Source organism: Hyla sarda, chromosome 12, assembly GCF_029499605.1.
Source record: "Hyla sarda isolate aHylSar1 chromosome 12, aHylSar1.hap1, whole genome shotgun sequence".
In the NCBI taxonomy this organism is placed as follows: Eukaryota; Metazoa; Chordata; class Amphibia; order Anura; family Hylidae; genus Hyla; species Hyla sarda.
Window position 1 is genome coordinate 69,687,569 of NC_079200.1, and position 17,126 is coordinate 69,704,694.

General features: G+C 49.2%; 1 protein-coding gene and 1 long non-coding RNA gene across 16 annotated transcripts in view; one reads left to right on the forward strand and one right to left on the reverse strand.

The window, feature by feature from the left end:
* Positions 1 to 2,256, forward strand: part of LOC130296182 (uncharacterized) — a 57,234-nt gene extending 54,978 nt beyond the window's left edge. For both annotated transcript variants that reach the window (XR_008849153.1, XR_008849154.1), the window contains one exon: positions 1,796 to 2,256. This is a non-coding gene — a long non-coding RNA (uncharacterized LOC130296182). The remainder of the gene's footprint in view (positions 1 to 1,795) is intronic.
* The window catches only part of HCK (HCK proto-oncogene, Src family tyrosine kinase), a 358,121-nt gene that overhangs the window by 35,652 nt on the left and 305,343 nt on the right, over positions 1 to 17,126 (reverse strand). The window lies entirely within an intron of this gene.

The following is a 17,126-nucleotide window of genomic DNA, read 5'->3' on the forward strand; positions in this document are numbered from 1 at the left end:
CGCATCCCAAGTCACTCACCTGTCCCGGCCCCCGGCTGTCATGTCCTGGCGCGCACGGCTCCGCTCCTTAGGGCGTGCGCGCGCCAGCTCTCTAAGATTTAAAGGGCCAGTGCACCAATGCCCAATCAGCCTAATTAGCTTCCACCTGCTCCCTGGCTATATTACCTCACTTCCCCTGCACTTCCCTGCCGGATCTTGTTGCCTTGTGCCAGTGAAAGCGTTTAGTGTTGTCCAAAGCCTGTGTTCCAGATCTTCTGCTATCCACATTGACTACGAACCTTGCCATCTGCCCTGACCTTCTGCTACGTCTGACCTTGCCTCTGCCTAGTCCTTCTGTCCCACGCCTTCTCAGCAGTCAGCGAGGTTGAGCCGTTGCCGGTGGATACGACCTGGTTGCTACCGCCGCAGCTAGACCATCCCGCTTTGCGGCGGGCTCTGGTGAATACCAGTAGCATCTTAGAACCGGTCCACCGACACGGTCCACGCCAATCCCTCGCTGACACAGAGGATCCACATCCAGCCAGCCGAATCGTGACAACTACTATAATACTTCCTCATATGTGCAAGAATATAACTACTATAATACTGCCTCTTATGTACAAGAATATAACTACTATAATACTGCCTCCTATGTACAAGAATATAACTACTATAATACTGCTCCTATGTACAAGAATATAACTACTATAATACTGCCTCCTATGTACAAGAATATAACTACTATAATACTGCCTCCTATGTACAAGAATATAACTGCTATAATACTGATCCCTATGTACAAGAATATAACTACTATAATACTGTCTCCTATATACAAGAATATAACTACTATAATACTGCTTCCTATGTACAAGAATATAACTACTATAATACTGCCTCCTATGTACAAGAATATAACTACTATAATACTGCCTCCTATGTACAAGAAAATAACTACTATAATACTGTCCCCTATGTACAAGAATATAACTGCTATAATACTGATCCCTATGTACAAGAATATAACTACTATAATACTGTCCCCTATGTACAAGAATATAACTGCTATAATACTGATCCCTATGTACAAGAATATAACTACTATAATACTGTCCCCTATGTACAAGAATATAACTGCTATAATACTGATCCCTATGTACAAGAATATAACTACTATAATACTGTGCCTATATACAAGAATATAACTACTATAATACTGCCTCATATGTAGAAGAATATAACTACTATAATATCACCTCCTATATACAAGAATATAACTACTATAATACGGCCCCCTATGTACAAGAATATAACTACTATAATACTGTCCCCTATGTATAAGAATATAACTACTATAATACTGCCTTCTATGTACAAGAATATAACTACTATAATACTGCTCCTATATACAAGAATATAACTACTATAATACTGTCCCCTATGTATAAGAATATATCTACTATAATACTGCCTTCTATGTACAAGAATATAACTACTATAATACTGCCTCTTATGTACAAGAATATAACTACTATAATACTATAATACTGTCTCCTATGTACAAGAATATAACTACTATAATACTGCTCATATGTACAAGAATATAACTACTATAATACTGCCCCCTATGTACAAGAATATAACTACTATAATACTGCTCATATGTACAAGAATATAACTACTATAATACTGCCTAAGTTCCATATGTAGCTGGAATTTCCCCTTTTATGGCTGTCAGATATATTATTATTACAGTGTATCTCCTGTATACAGCCCTATTCATCACATGACACTTGTCTTTTCCTCCCATCTACAGATTAACATCTGCATTGCATCTTCAGTCATTAATCAGCGCAGCCTTGGTGGTCGATTTCGATCTTGTGGTATAAACATATTTTACACACATAAATGTCACCAGTAATTTCTTCCTTCCCGTGCACCTGCCATGGAAAAAAAGTTGTGGCTGAATACAAGACACAAAAATAGTTCTCAGAAAAGTCTCCTACATTATTAGGATATTAAGACTTTCTGTCAACGTGGTCCAACACCAGGGCACAGAGGGCAAATTGAGCCAAACATCTAAAGAAAAGATCTATGTTTGTTTAAACTCCAATCTATTTTATGTAAGACAATCTTTTTAGTTTTATTTAAATTTTTTCTTTCTCCCCGTCTGCCTGGAAAGGGAGAGACAGATAGGTTTGGGGGTAAAGGTTATTTTTATCATTTTGAATTTGTCAGAGACTGGAATTTATGTATAGAAATTGTTTATTTTGTATTTGAAAGTTTATATACAACTATGCTTTTCTTAAAGGATTGCTATTGTATATTTGTTATATTTGTAATAAAAAAAAAATATAATAATAAAAAAAAACACTCCCAATTTATTTTACGTCTCCTGTTAGGGAAATGCCCAACCAACCACACCTGAATAAAATATTATCAGGAGAATGAGTACAGCTCTGGAGTATAATACAGGATGTAACTCAGGATCAGTACGTGATAAGTAATGTAATGGATGTATACAGAAACTCCACCAGCAGAATAGTGAGTGCAGCTCTGGAGTATAATACTGGATATAACTCAGGATCAGTACAGGATAAGTAATGTAATGGATGTAAACAGAAACTCCACCAGCAGAATAATGAGTGCAGCTCTGGAGTATAATACAGGATATAACTCAGGATCAGTACAGGATAAGTAAGGTAATGGATGTACACAGTGACCCCACCAGCAGAATAGTGAGTCCAGCTCTGGAGAGAGGGTGTGTTCTGCTGAGCTCCTGAGTCTTCCAGTGAAGCAACGTTTTCATCCGCCCCTCCCCAGGTGTGTGGCAGACATCTGGGAAGGTTTCCTGCTATGGAGCCTCAGGAATCTGGGGCTTCATCTTGCACCCCCTGTTCTTGGCTGGCGGGGGGTGCCAAAGAACATGCAACGGCCAGTAGTCAGGATGAGGTGAGACGATCGACCAGGGTCCACAGCCATGTGGGGCCCCGTCCACGCTGGGAGCTGCAAAGCTTCTAGCAAAAGTTCCTCTGGGAAAAGAAGCACGTCCCAGCAGAGGAGTGGAGTGAAGGCATCTACCTCTGGCTCCTCAGAACCCCAGCAATGGGGGGGTAAAGGGGCCAAGGGAATCCCTGGCCACTTTTTGTTCGAGAATTCAGGCAAAGATGGCCCAATATGAACAGCTTAGGAAACAGCTACGTGGCCTAAGAGAAGACATAAAGTTTACAGGTTACCAGGCGGATACAGCAGCCAAGGGCAAGAGAGCAGCGTTCACTGCAAAGGTGAGAGCATTAAAGAAAGAAGTAGAGGAGATTGTTCAGCTCAGAGCGGACATTGTGGAGGGAGCCGGCTTCTTCAGCGAGAAGATACTTAATGAAGAGAGGTTCCCCAAAAAGCGGGTCTCCAGAGGTGCAGAAAAAGAAAGTCACCAAGATGAGAGTGAGGAGGAGGAGATGGAGGAAGGTGAGGAGGGTGATGTCAGTGAGGGGGATATGGACACGGGTTCTGTTTGTACCACCACTGTTACCCCAGACCCCCCACTTACCCTCAGTGCGGACTACATAAACCCGGCTCAGGTGGCCTTACCTCCCTCCAGTGAGGATGATGAGGATGATGGCAGTGACTGCAGTGATGGCAGCAGCTTGGCAGATGGGGGTCTCCTGCGGGCGATTGTTATGCAGGAGTCCCTCACCCGTCTGGAAAACCTCACTTTCGGTGATGATTTAGGCCCAGAGGAGAAGGGAAAGAGGAAGAAAGCGAAGGGCAAGAAGAGGAAGAAGGAACAAGGAGTGAAATTTGTATTTTCTTCTTTCCAGCAACCTGGGTCGGCTGAGAATTCGGCTCAGGGTGCTGGGTCCCCCAATCTGCCAGACCCCGTTTCTGTAGTGGAGCGGGCCAGCATGGGGGATACAGTAGTGCACCCAAAATGGCCGCGGGTGCTATAGAAAAAAAAGGGCACCCTCCTGTGAGGGGGGAGGGTGTCCAAGCACCAGAAAATGGCGGCAGATTCACCCGTCCAGGGGGCGGTCCCTCGGTTGAGGGGGGGAGTGTCCAGGTGCCAAACCTTGTTGGTTCAGGGGGCGGTCCCCTAGGTGACGTGGACGGGGCGGGAGTGCGTCTGGAGGGACAGCTCCCGCCAAGATGTACGGCATTTTGCGGGGGGGGGGGGGGGTCGTGGCCACCCATGTCGGAGGCGGAGGCATCCCAGGAGACTGGAAGGAAGAACTCTACAGCGCCAATCCTAAAACCGGCAACCCTTGTACATGAAGCAAAAGACCTAGACAGCCCAGCCTGTAATACAAGGGAGAATGTGGGCAAGCTAAAGTGAAAGCAAAAATGGTAATGTGCAGAATGTGAGTTATGGTAGTGTGCATGGGAGGAGTTGTGGTAGCAGTGTGGATGAGGGGGGTGCAAGTGGTGTGCAAGAGAGGTGTGCAAGTGGTGTGCAAGGGAGGGGTGCAAGCGGAGCGCAAGAGAGGGGTGCAAGAGAGGAGTGGAAGTGGGCTGTAAGAGAGGGGTGCTAGTGAAATGCAGGTGAGGAGTGGTAGTGAAATGGCAGAGAGAGGTGTTGTGGCTGATGTTTCTGCCAAGAATTAGGGTCCTGGTTTGGTTTCTGGTTCACTGCCGGGGGGATCAGGGGGATCCTCATCTCCGTCTGGCTCTGGGAGTCACTTGCAACAGCGCCTCCTGGAAGCTCTACGTAGGGGAGACAGATCAATTCATGTAGAGGGGAGGGGTGAGGTTCACCTGTCTTTTTGGATAGAAAGACATGGCTTAGGCGCCTTCCGAGAACAAAACGTGGAGGTGGTCTGGTCCCTTCCGACATCCAGGCAGGAAAGTGGTCGTAGGAATGTGGTCCGTTTAGTGTGGAAGGGCGAAGATGCGTGTCCGCGGGTAAGGTGGTTGAGCTCCTCCTCCAGATGGAATTCAGGGCAAGTGACAACTTTGCCCTGATCCACCCCTACGGTACTTCCGAGTTTGACATCAGCTTCGTTTGGCCAGAGGGTTTGGAACTCTTCTGGTCGAACTATGAGGTGGTGAAAAGCGAGCCCGGCTGGCGGGATTTTGCCATAAAGGCGATATCCCGTCAGAATTTTGTCAAGAAAGTGACCATTTTGACACGTAATGAGTCACTCTCTTGCTATGATATCATGACCTGGCTCAGCAGATATGGTGATGTGACGGACATGCCAAAAAAGAACTATGACGAACATGGGATCTGGTCTGGGGCCTGGACGTTTTCTGTCAAACTGAAGCGTTCGGGGAGCACTGTTGCCCACATCCCATCAGCTGCTTGGGAGAGACAGAATCCAAATTTTCTACCAGGGGCAGCCCAAGGTCTGTCACAGGTGTGGCAGCCCCACTCACTTTAGCGCAGCCTGTAACGTGCAGGTCTGTGCTCTGTGTGGTGGGGTAGGTCATCTTGCATCCTGTAGGCAGATCAGGTGTCATCTGTGTGGTGTCTTAGGACACCCTTTGAGCCGTTGTCCTAGCGCCTTTGCCCGTGCGACGGTCGCCTTGGCTGGGGAGAGCAGTAATGTTGCCTCAGCTGGGGAGGGCACGAATGCGGGTGAAGGTGCAACAGGGTCAGTAAAGAGGAAAAGTCCCGCCAAGCTGAGGCGGGAGGCTAATCGGAGAAGGAGCAGGGAACTGGAGAGTTCCCATGTGGCAGGGATAGCTTCTGGCCCTGCTCCAGAGGTTAGTCCTGAAACTGCTGAGGCCCTGGGGGAGAATGTGCTGGATGAGGAAATGGGTAGAATCTGTAGAGAAGACGTCAGCAAGGCTGATCTTTCCGATTCCTCCCACTATGAAAGTGTGGATGAGGAGGGTGAAGAGAGGCCAGAAAAGAAGGGCAGTAAAGGGAGAAAGAAGAGGTCAGAGCACACTAGTCCCTGTGCTACGGACCAGGTCCCAAGCGGAAGCTTACCTGCCCCCCCCCCCCCTCTGATTGATCCGTCCAACAGGTACTCTGTCCTCGATGCAATCTCCTCCCCCTCCTTGGAGGGGGTGGTCGAGGATGGGGCGCCTGAAGTGGGGGAGCCTCCAGGGGGAACTGGGCCCTGTCCTGATGGGGCAGTTTCCTTAGGAGATGGGGCCAAACCAGAGCCAGGCGGAGATAGGGATTCAAAAATGGACCAGTCAGATGAGGGGGTAGGGCCATCTAACTCAATCACCCATGATGGCGGCACTCACCCCATTGACGCTGGCATCTATTAACTGTGCCAGCATAAAGTCGGATACGGCTAGATTCGCAGCCTTTGATTTTCTCGGCCGTGTTGAAGCCGACATTTTCTTTTTACAAGAGACCAGGTTGTCAGATCTAGCCTCCCTGTTAAAAGCCAGGAGAGAGTGGAGGCGCGGCCCCTCCCACTGGTCTCTTGCGACTGAGCCGTATAGTGGGGTGGCGGTCCTTTTTACCGCTCCTGTTGAATGCAGACGGGTTATTGAGTTAGAAATAGGGAGGTGCCTGATCTTAGATGTCCTCATGAAGGGGCACGAGCTTCGGCTTATTAACATCTACGCCCCACAAACCAAGTGGGACCGTAAAGATCTCTTAATGAGGATTAAGCCCTTTCTTTTTACAAGCCGACAGGTGATCTTTGGAGGGGATTTCAATACTGTCACGAGATCCCAAGATAGGAGAGGCTTCAATGATCGGTTGGCTTATGATAGCATAGCTCTCAATAATATAGTTAGGGAAGCTCGCCTAGAGGATCCCCACATCCGGAGCCCCTCAGGCCACGCGGGTTTCACCTATCATCGAGGTAGCGGCAAGTCTAGAATAGACAGGTTTTATTTGAAGGAGGAAGCCGTCTCTTCCGCAGTGTCTGTGGTTGAGGTAGAGTTCTCCGATCACTGTATGATTTTGTTTTCCCTGAATGTTTCAGAGACCCCCCCGGATGGGTAAAGGTTACTGGAAGCTGAATTCGTCCCTCCTAAAGGAAGCGGAGGTAAGACAGTCCTTTGAGGATTTTCTTCAGAGTCAGGTACCTTTACTGGACCTATGTAGTAGTAAGTCAGAGTGGTGGGAGATATTCAAGTAGTGGGTTGCGGGGATCTTCCGCCAGCTCTCGAGCCTCAGGTCCCTGAACAGGTATTGCTTGTATCAGGGTCTGAGGAGGAAACTCGAGCTTCTCGTCTCGACTGGAGGTAGCCGAGAGGATATCTCCAGAGTGAAATCCTTGCTGATGAGGTGTCAGTACGATAGGCACGCATCTTTAGTTTTTGAGAGGGGTTACGGGAAGTACCGCACGCCCGACCCTTACAGAAACTGTAAGATATCAGTGAGTAGTAAAGTCATTTCAGGACTGATTGATAGTACGGGATCTCTGAATCGGTCCAGATGAGGGATCTTGGAGGTTGTCAGATCCTTCTACTCGCACCTCTTGGGAAGGAAGGATCTAGATCGAGAGAAGATGTCGGCTTTCCTGGCTGAAATCATTCCTGAGCCAGGAGTAGACCCCTCTCTTGATGTTTTGGCAGAAGAAATCAGGGAAGAGGAAGTGAGACTGGCGATCGAGGGGCTTGCCATCCGAGTGGTACAGGACCTTTAAGGAGTCTTTAGCTCCCCTCTTGACTGAGGTATTCAATGAGTGTCTCTCCTCGGGCACTCTGCCGAAGTCAATGAGGAGGTCAGCCCTGATTCTCCTGTCAAAGGGTAAAGATCCGAGCCGTATTGAGAATTGGAGGCCCATAGCTCTTCTCAATACTGGCCAAGATACTGTTTAATCGGCTGGTGAAGTTTGCACCCCGGCTCCTTTTGGGGGCCCAGCATTGCTCGGTTCCAGGCCGTAGCACCTTAAGTGCTGTCCTTAGTGTCAGGGAGGCAGTGGAGTGGAGTAGTGCGGGTCTCTGGAAGCGGTACTCGCTGTCCCTGGATCAGGCCAAAGCATTTGATCGGGTGAACCACGAGTACCTCTGGTCCGTCCTCCTGAGATATGGCTTGGCTTACTGAGTACTTTTGTTAATTGGCTTAAGATCTTGTATGCAGGGGCAGAAAGTTTCCCTCTGGTGAACGGGTGGTCTGGCCTATCTTTTGAGGTGGGGTCCAGAGTCCGTCAGGGTTGTCCTTTGAGCCCGCTTTTATACGTGTTCGCAATCAATCCCTTCGTCCGGAGGGTAGATTGTGGGCTGTTGGCTGGAGTCGGGATGAGTCTGGCGGAGCTGGATGTCGCCCAGAGAGTGGTGGCGTACGCTGATGATGTCACTATTTTCAAGAGAGAGGAGGTCGATGTGGTGATGTCGGAGGTGGACCGTTATTCGGAGGCATCCGGGTCTAAGATCAACCGGGATAAGTGTGAAAGTATCTGGCTGGGAGGGGGAGATCCCACGTTTGATCTCCCGGACACCCTCCCAGGGCCCCAAGACTCAGCAAAAATTCTGGGCATCACATTCGGCCAGGATGATTATCCCACCAAAAACTGGGACGGTAAGCTACAGGATGCCACTCAGAAGGTGGATCAGTGGAAGGGTTGGTCTATGACCCTCAGGGAAAGGGTTCACCTGATCAAATCGTACCTGCTCCCCTTGTTTATCTATCTGGGCAGCGTATGTATCTTGCCAGAGGCTTACTACACTAGGATCTACAGCCTGTTTTTCCAACTGTTATGGGGGAACAGGATGAACCTAGTCAAGAGGGAGGTTACGTACCGCACAAGGAGACTAGGGGGTTTATCTATGGTAAACCCTGTGGTGTTCTTAACGAACACCTTCTTGAAAGCTAACATCTCAAACCTCTGGTCAGAGAGTGCTCCTCCGTGGGTACTCTCCTGCAGGGAATGGTTTTGGCCTTTCTTCCAGGAATGGGAAACAGGAGGGCAAGTGAAGGACCTCCGTACGCCCCATGGGCATCTTCCGGCTTACGCTACCCCGACTCTGAAGGCGATATATCGGTGGGGTCTGGGAGTGTGGGAGATCAGGACCCAGTCAAGGAAGTTCCTTGACAAACGGGTTCTGTTGACCCACTTCCAGAAGCCACTGGCGCTCAGGGACTGCCCAGGTCAGGATCTGAGGGTGGGGTTGTATCTTTTAAACATGAGAAGGATCCCCCAGAAGTTTTGGGACTTGGCCTGGCGCTGCTTTCAGGGGAAGCTATATGTGAGGGACAATTTGAAGTGTAGGAGATCTGATGACCAGGGATGTCCCCGAGAAGAGTGCGGGAACATGCTTGAAAGCATGGACCATTTCCTGCTTCATTGTTCCTTTAATATAGGGGTTTACAACCGGGTGGGTGCTTCCATCGGCTGGAGTCAACTTGCCGGCCTTACCTATCCGGAGGGGGCTTATGGGGCATTCAAGAACCTGGGTGGCCGAGACCGGGGCACTTTGTTTTTAGTCACCTTAGTGATTAGGTACTACACGTGGAATGCACGGTGTTTAGTGTCTACACAGCGGAAAGTCCTTTCCGTTGTGGAGGTCTGTAGGAACATCATCGGTGACCTCGGTAAGATCAGGTCTTTGGAGTATGGCAGTCTTGGTACCAGTAGGGCTTCTCTCCTATGGAGAGGGTTTTCTTCTGATGTGCCCTAGGTACTAGACTTTTGGGTAGAGTCCCCTTGTTTTGGTTAGAGACAGGGTTAGGGTGATAGTAGGGTCAGTTTATCTTTAGGGATAATGGTAGGGTGAGAGGTAGGGTGCAGTTAGGGAAAGAATGTACATTTTGTACATATCAGGACTGCCACCCTTCTTCCTGGTGGTGGGCTAATGCATGTGGACCATAGCTTTTTGTTTTGTCTTCAGATGTTAAGGTTATGAAGGGCTTACAGGCACCGAACTTGGGCCTAAAGTGGGTTGTATTGTTTGTTTATGTATGTTAAAACAGGTAATGGTTAAGTTGGTTGGGAGGAGTTCTAGGTTGGGAGGCTATATTTGTGGGTGGTGGTGGTTGTTTCTTTTGGTGGACCTGGCATGGGTCAGTTGTGGACTGGACATTGAGGACTATGAACTGTATGGACTCTGACCCATGTACAGAAGGGCGGGTGGTGTGGGTGAAGGGACAGTTTAGTGTAGAATGTTCTATTATATTTGTAGGTGTGTTTTCTGTATATTTATAGGTGTATATAGTGTATATAGTTTGTGTATAGTATTGTATATAGTAGTGTATATAGTTATGTATATAGTATGTATAATATATGTTATAGTGTGTAGTAAGTGCTTGGTGTAACTATGTATAATTGTGGCCCCCCCAAAAAAGGGGGGGGGGGGCAAATTGCAGCGCCCTGAACCCCTAATAGGGCCCGATCACGCAAAAAAAAATGTGGCGTACTCTTGAGCACCATTAGGGGGTCGGGGGGGGGGGGGTTATTTTTTTAACTTTTTTTTTTTACTTTATTACATGGATTTCCCTACCTTTCCCTCTGGTTGATTCTGTCCCTGATCTAGGGGATCTTCGGGTCTCCTGAGGCGATCCGATGGGTGCAGAGGGGGGGGGGGGGGGGTCCCTGGCTCCTCTTGCAGCTCTGACGGTCAGCGCTGCAGAGGATGCCGTTTAACCCCTCCCCTGTCGGCTGCTATTGGCTGGACGATCGTCCAACCAATAGCAGCTCTCCTGGGGGGGTTGCGAAATCGCCACCTCCCCATAGATACAGTAGGTGATAGGGGGTGTATTCTACACCCCCGATCACCTTGTATCTCCGGGTCATCGGGTCACACGTGACCCGTAAGACCCGGGATTGCGCAAATCAGCAGTCACCCCAGTCCGATCCCTGCCCGGCAGGGACCGGAATTCCCACGGGCGTACGTGTACGCCCTGGGTCCTTAAGACCCAGGTACAGAAGGCGTATGCATACGCCCTAGGTCCTGTATGGGTTAAAGCCCAGGGTGCGGGGACGTTCCAGAACTTGGTCCTTAACTGGTTAATATTATTATTTAAAAAAAAAAAATCTTGGTGTGCAGTGTGAGTTCTTGTCATGTTTTCTATTTGTAATGTATGATTTTTCCCAAGTTTGTGTGTTTTTGAGTTAAAGCGAAATAGTGCTATTTTCATGTTTCTTATGAGTGTGTTGTTTGGCTATGAAATGTGTAGTTATAATATTTCTAGTTCTAGTAGGAAAGCTGGGCTGGCCGGTTAGGCAGGATTTTTGTTCTTTTATTTAAATGTTAAGTTTTGGTTTATGTTTTTTCATGTTGTTGTTTTCCGTTATGGCAAAGTTGTGCTGGTTTGTGTTTTGTTATGATTTATATTTTTCTAATAAAAGATTTACAGGATTTAACTCAGGATCAGTACAGGATAAATAATGTAATGTGTGTACACAGTGACCCCACCAGCAGAATAGTGAGTACAGCTCTGGAGTATAATACAGGATATAACTCAGGATCAGTACAGGATAAGTAATTTAATGTATGTACACAGTGACCTCACCAGCAGAATAGTGAGTACAGCTCTGGAGTATAATACAAGCTATAACTCAGGATCAGTACAGGATAAGTAATGTAATGTATGTACACAGTGACCTCACCAGCAGAATAGTGAGTACAGCTCTGGAGTATAATACAGGATATAACTCAGGATCAGTACAGGATCAGTAATGTAATGTGTGTACACAGTGTGGGATATTTATCAAAACCTGTGTAGAGGAAGAGTGGTGCAGTCGCCCATAGCAACAAATCAGATTGCCTATTTTATTTTTATGGAGGTCTGTGAAAAATGAAAGATGTGATCTGACTGGTTGATATGGGCAACTGCTCCACTTTTCCTCTACACAGGTTTTCATAAATTCCCCCCAGTGACTTCACCAGCAGAATAGTGAGTACAGCTCTGGAGTGTGAGCCAATCAGTTGTGGTTCTGCTTCAGCTGTGTGTGTCTGCTGTGCCTCCTGAGCTCCAGGGATTTCCATCTGTTCCACCTGGGGCCTGCTTCCTCCTCCCCAGGGAGGGAGTGGGTTTCCAGGCATGAGTGAGGGAGGTGAGGCCCAGGCTTCTGCTCCTTGGACTAGGCTGCAGAGGCCAGCAAGCGGCTGGAACATCGGAGGATTTGGGGGTGAGGCGTTCTACTAGGAGTCGCAGCAATGCTGCTCCAACTCTCCCCACAGAGGCAAGAAGCTCCAAGGTGGGATCCTCCTTGGGAAAGCTGGATGCTGCCAGTGGAAAGCTGGGTTCTTCCGGAAGAAGGCAGAGTACTCACGGAGTATTTCCACCTATACCTCCCGGGTAAAAAGTCACCTCCGTGAGTAGGAAGACGCCTGTAAGGCCATCAGGAGGCTCCGAGAGGAACTGTGGTGTGCCCCTGCCAGAGCCAAGGTTACTCCTAAACGGAAAAAAAACAGAGATCCAGGCAGAGATAAAAAGACTTAAACTCAAGTTTTGGAGGAGAGGAGAGCAGAATTACTGGAGAAGAGTGGGCCATTTAAAGAAAAACTGGAAAATGAGGAGCGCTTCAGGGTGACAGAAGAAGATAAAAATAAAAGGTTGATGGGGCTGAAACCTGAGAGCCAGGTGGATGATGTGGAGGAGATGGAGGAAGAACTACAGCCAGATCCACCTGGTGGCCTGCGGCAACAGCAGCAGGTCCCGTACAGTGGGCCCCCTGCACAGCAGCCAGCAGTGTCACCTGCCGACTCGGGGGAGGACAGTGACAGCAGCGGCCAGGGAGGGGCGCTAATGGCCCAGATCCGCATGCTGGAATCCCCAGTGTGTCCTCAGAATCTGGTGTTTGGGGATGAGCTCCCAGATGAGGCACCTGGGAATAGGAAGACCAAGCCAAAGCAGCAAGAAGTGGTGAGTTACACCTACACCCCCTCCCTGTAAACCCTGAGTCGGCCGCAGGGTCAGCTCATTGTGCAAGCCCCATTACCCAGCCCAGCCCGTGTTCTGTGGTGGACTCGGTGCAAAGGTGCGGGGAGAGTACAGATACTAAAAGGGCGCAGAGCTCCATGCCTGTTTGCAGTAGCAGGGATGGAGCAGAGAAGGCATCGGCCGAAAGGCCATACAGTGAGGGCGGCCCAGCGGTGGGCAGAGAGGCAGACTCCGGTGCTGTAGTTCGCTCCCCTGTGGGAGAGGGGGGTGACTCAGTGCCGGAGGTAACAAAGGGCATAACAGACGGTCCTAAAAGTAAAGAAAAACATTTGTTTTGCATTGGTGCCGCTGATCCCATTGATCAGCGGCGCCATGAATAGACTGGAGATGATGCTGATGAGGCGGAGGGCACTAATAAGAACAGGGCTGGGGCCTCCTCAAGACCGGGTAAGCATGCTGCCTGGTCCCTTAAAGGGCCAGCGGAGGTTGTCACAGCCCTAGTGCCCCGTGATGAGGCAAAACGGGAAAAAACGTCATCATCATTATCATCATCATCCTCGTTTCCCGGATTTGCTATTTCTGATCCAGCTAGAGTGAATGAGAAGGTAAATGGGGGTGCGGGGTGTATGACTGGGGAGAGGATGGAGGTTAATGTTATTGGAGAAGGTGATTTTGCTGTTGCTGTAATTGGGGTTGGTGGTGATGGGACTACAGATGATGTTATTGGAAACAATGTTGTTGGGGGAAGTGCTAATGTTGTCATTGGGGGTGGTGGGGATGTTGCCACTGGGGGAGGTGAAGTGTTTAGAGATAATGTGACTAGGGGTGGTGGTCATGTTAAATCCAGTGGTGTAGGTGTAGGGTCTGGTCCATGGGGTGCCGAGTCCTCTTCTCCTGAGGAGGTTATGTCCTCGGGAGAAGGGGCTGGCCTAGAGTCCGGAGACGAGGAAAGTAAAACGACGTTTGGTGAGATGGACACTTCTGTTTCCCTGAAGAGGGTGAAGAGTTCTTCTGATGTGGAGGGTGAGAAGGGGAGTGGGAAAAAGAAAGCTGTTTAACTCAATCACCCTTGATGGCGGCACCCTCTCCGTTGATGCTGGCGTCCATTAATGTCGCCAGCATTAAGTCAGATACGGCTCGATTTGCGGCCTATGATTTTTTTGCCCATATTAATGCTGTTATTTTATTTTTGCAGGAGACCAGGCTTACAGATATGTCATCTATATATAAGGCTAAAAGAGAGTGGAGGAATGGGCCCTCCTACTGGTCTCTTGGGGCCCAGCCGTATAGCGGAGTGGCGGTCCTTTTTACCGCAGCGGTAGAATGCCGACCGGTTATCGAGTTAGAAATGGGGAGGTGCCTGATCTTAGATGTCCTCATGAAGGGACAAGAACTTCGCCTTATTAACATCTACGGCCCACAGTCTAAGTGGGACCGGAAGTGTCTCTTTATGAGGATCAAGCCCTATCTTTTTACAAGTCGGCAGGTGGTCTTTGGAGGGGACTTCAATGCTGTCACGAGGCCCCAAGACAGGGGAGGTTCCAGAGACAAGCTGACTTATGATAGCGTCGCTTTTAATAGCATAGCGAGTGAGGCTCGCCTGGTGGATGTCCACATCCGGCACACCCCAGGCCACGCAGGATTCACCTATCATAGGGGTAGTTGTAGGTCCACGGGAGCTCCACGGGAGGTTTCTGTCCTCTCTGCGCTCGCCTTAGATTTTATTTAAAGGAGGAGTCCGTCTCTTCAGCAGTGTCTGTTGTTGAAGTGGAGTTCTCCGATCACTGTTTAATTTTGTTTTCTCTGAATGTCACAGAGACCCCCCGGATGGGCAGAGGCTATTGGAAGCTGAATTCGTCTCTCTTGGAAGAAGCCGAGATAAGACAGTCCTTTGAGGATTTTCTTCAGAGCCAGGTACCATTGCTGGGCCTTTGTAGCATTAAGTCAGAGTGGTGGGAGATCTTCAAGGAAAGGGTTGCGAGATTCTTCCGCCAGCTCTCGGGCCTCAGAAGCCTAAACAGGTACCGCTTGTACGTGGGCCTGAGGAAGAAACTTGAGAACCTTGTCTCGACTGGAGGTAGTCGTGACGATATCTCCAGAGTGAAGTCCTTGCTGATGAAGTGCCAGTATGACAGACACGCATCTTTGGTTTTTGAGAGGGATTACGGGAAGTACCGCTCGTCCGACCCTTACAGAAACTGCAAGATGTCAGTGAATAGTAAAATAGTCCCAGGACTGATTGATAGTACGGGATCCTTGAAAAGGTCCAGATCAGGGATCCTGGAGGTCGTCAGATCCTTTTACTCGCACCTCTTGGGAAGGAAGGATCTAGATCGAGATAAGGTGTCAGCTTTCTTGGCTGAAACCGTTCCTGGACCAGGAGAAGACCCCTCTCTTGACGTTTTGACAGAGATGATCCGGGAAGAGGAAGTCAGGATGGCGATTGATGGGCTTGCCCTCAAGAAGTCACCCGGTCCAGATGGCTTAACAACTGAATTCTATATGACCTTTAAGGACACATTGGTTCCCCTCTTGACCACGGTTTTTAATGAGTGTCTATCCTCAAGCACTCTGCCAAAGTCAATGAGGAGGTCAGCGCTGATCATCCCCTCAAAGGGTAAAGACCCGTCCCGCATTGAGAATTGGCGTCCCATATCGCTTCTCAATGCAGACAGAAAGATTCTGGCAAAAGTGCTGTTTAACCAGCTGGTGGAGTTTGCACCCCGACTCCTTTCGGGGGCTCAGAATTGCTCTGTTCCGGGCCGCAGTACATTTTAGTGCTGTACTCAGTGTCCGAGAGGCTGTGGAGCAGGGTAGGGCTTGTCACTGGAAGGGGTACTTGCTGTCCTTGGATCAGGCAAAAGCGTTTGATTGGGTTAACCATGAGTTCCTCTGGTCTGTCCTTCTGAGATATGGCCTGGTTTGTTGATTGGCTTAAGACCTTGTATGCAGGGGCAGAGAGTTTCCCGCTTGTGAATGGTTGGATTGGCTGCTCTTTTGAGGTTGGGTCTGGTGTCTGTCAGGGTTGTCCTTTGAGCCCTTTGCTGTACGTGTTTACAATGGATCCTTTCCTTAGGAGGATTGATTGTGGACCGTTGGCGGGGGTGAGAATGGACCTGGCAGTGCCGGATTCGGCTCTGAGGGCGGTAGCGTACGCTGATGATGTCACCGTGTTTGTCTCCTCACAAGAGGAGGGCAGATGGGTGATGTCAGAGGTGGACCGCTACTCGGAGGCATCCGGGTCCAAGACCAATCAGGATAAGTGTGAGAGTCTCTGGCTAGGAGGGGGAGATCCTGATTTTGATCTCCCAGGCTCCCTTCCAGAGCCCCAGGAATCTGCAAAAGTCCTCTGCATCGAATTTGGTCAAGGGGATTACCCCAAACAAAACTGGGACAGCAGGCTTAAGATCGCCGCTCAGAAGGTGGATCAGTGGAAGGGTTGGTCTTTGACCCTCCGGGAAAGGGTTAACCTGATCAAAACATTCCTGCTCCCTTTGCTGATATATCTGGGCAGTATATGCATGTTGCCAGAACCTCTTTGGACCCGGGTCTACAGTGTGTTCTTCCAAATGTTATGGGGGAATAGACTGAACCTAGTGAAGAGGGAGGTTACTTACCGTACGAGGAGACTAGGGGGGTTGTGTATGGTCAACCCTGTGGTGTTCCTAGTGAATACCTTTCTTAAGACCAATATAGCAAACCTCTGATCAAAGAGGGCTCCTCCGTGGGTATCCTCCTGTAGGGGATGGTTTCGGCCTTTCTTCCAGGAATGGGAGACAGGAGAGCAAGTGAAGGATCTTCGCACACCGCACGGACATCTCCCGGCTTATGCTACCCTGGTTCTGAAGGTTATTCGTCGGTGGGGTCTGGGGATGTGGGAGATTGGGACTCTGTCGAGGAAATTCCTTGACAAGACGGTCCTGTCTTCTCATTTCCAGAGGCCACTGGCGCTCAAGGATTGCCCAAGTCGGGATCTGGAGGTTGGTTTAGGGCTTTTGAATTCTATTAGGATCCCCTTGAAGTTTTGGGACTTGACTTGGCGCTGCTTCCATGGGAAACTGTGTGTGAGGGACAATCTGAAGTGCAGGAGCTCTGAAGACCGGGGATGTCCCCACGAAGAGTGTGGAGGCATGATGGAAAGCATGGAGCATTTTCTGCTTCATTGTCCCTTTAACACAGAGATTTACACCAGGGTGGGCACTTCCATTGGTTGGTCTAGGCTGGCCAGTCTCTCCTATGCGGAATGGGCCTATGGGGCATTCAGAAACCTTGGAGGCTGGGACCGGTGCACCTTATTCCTAGTCAGCTCAGTGATCAGGTACTACACGTGGAACGCACGGTGTTTAGTGTTGACGTAGCATAAAATCCTCCCTGTAGGTGAGGTGGTTAGGAACATTCTCGGTGACCTGGT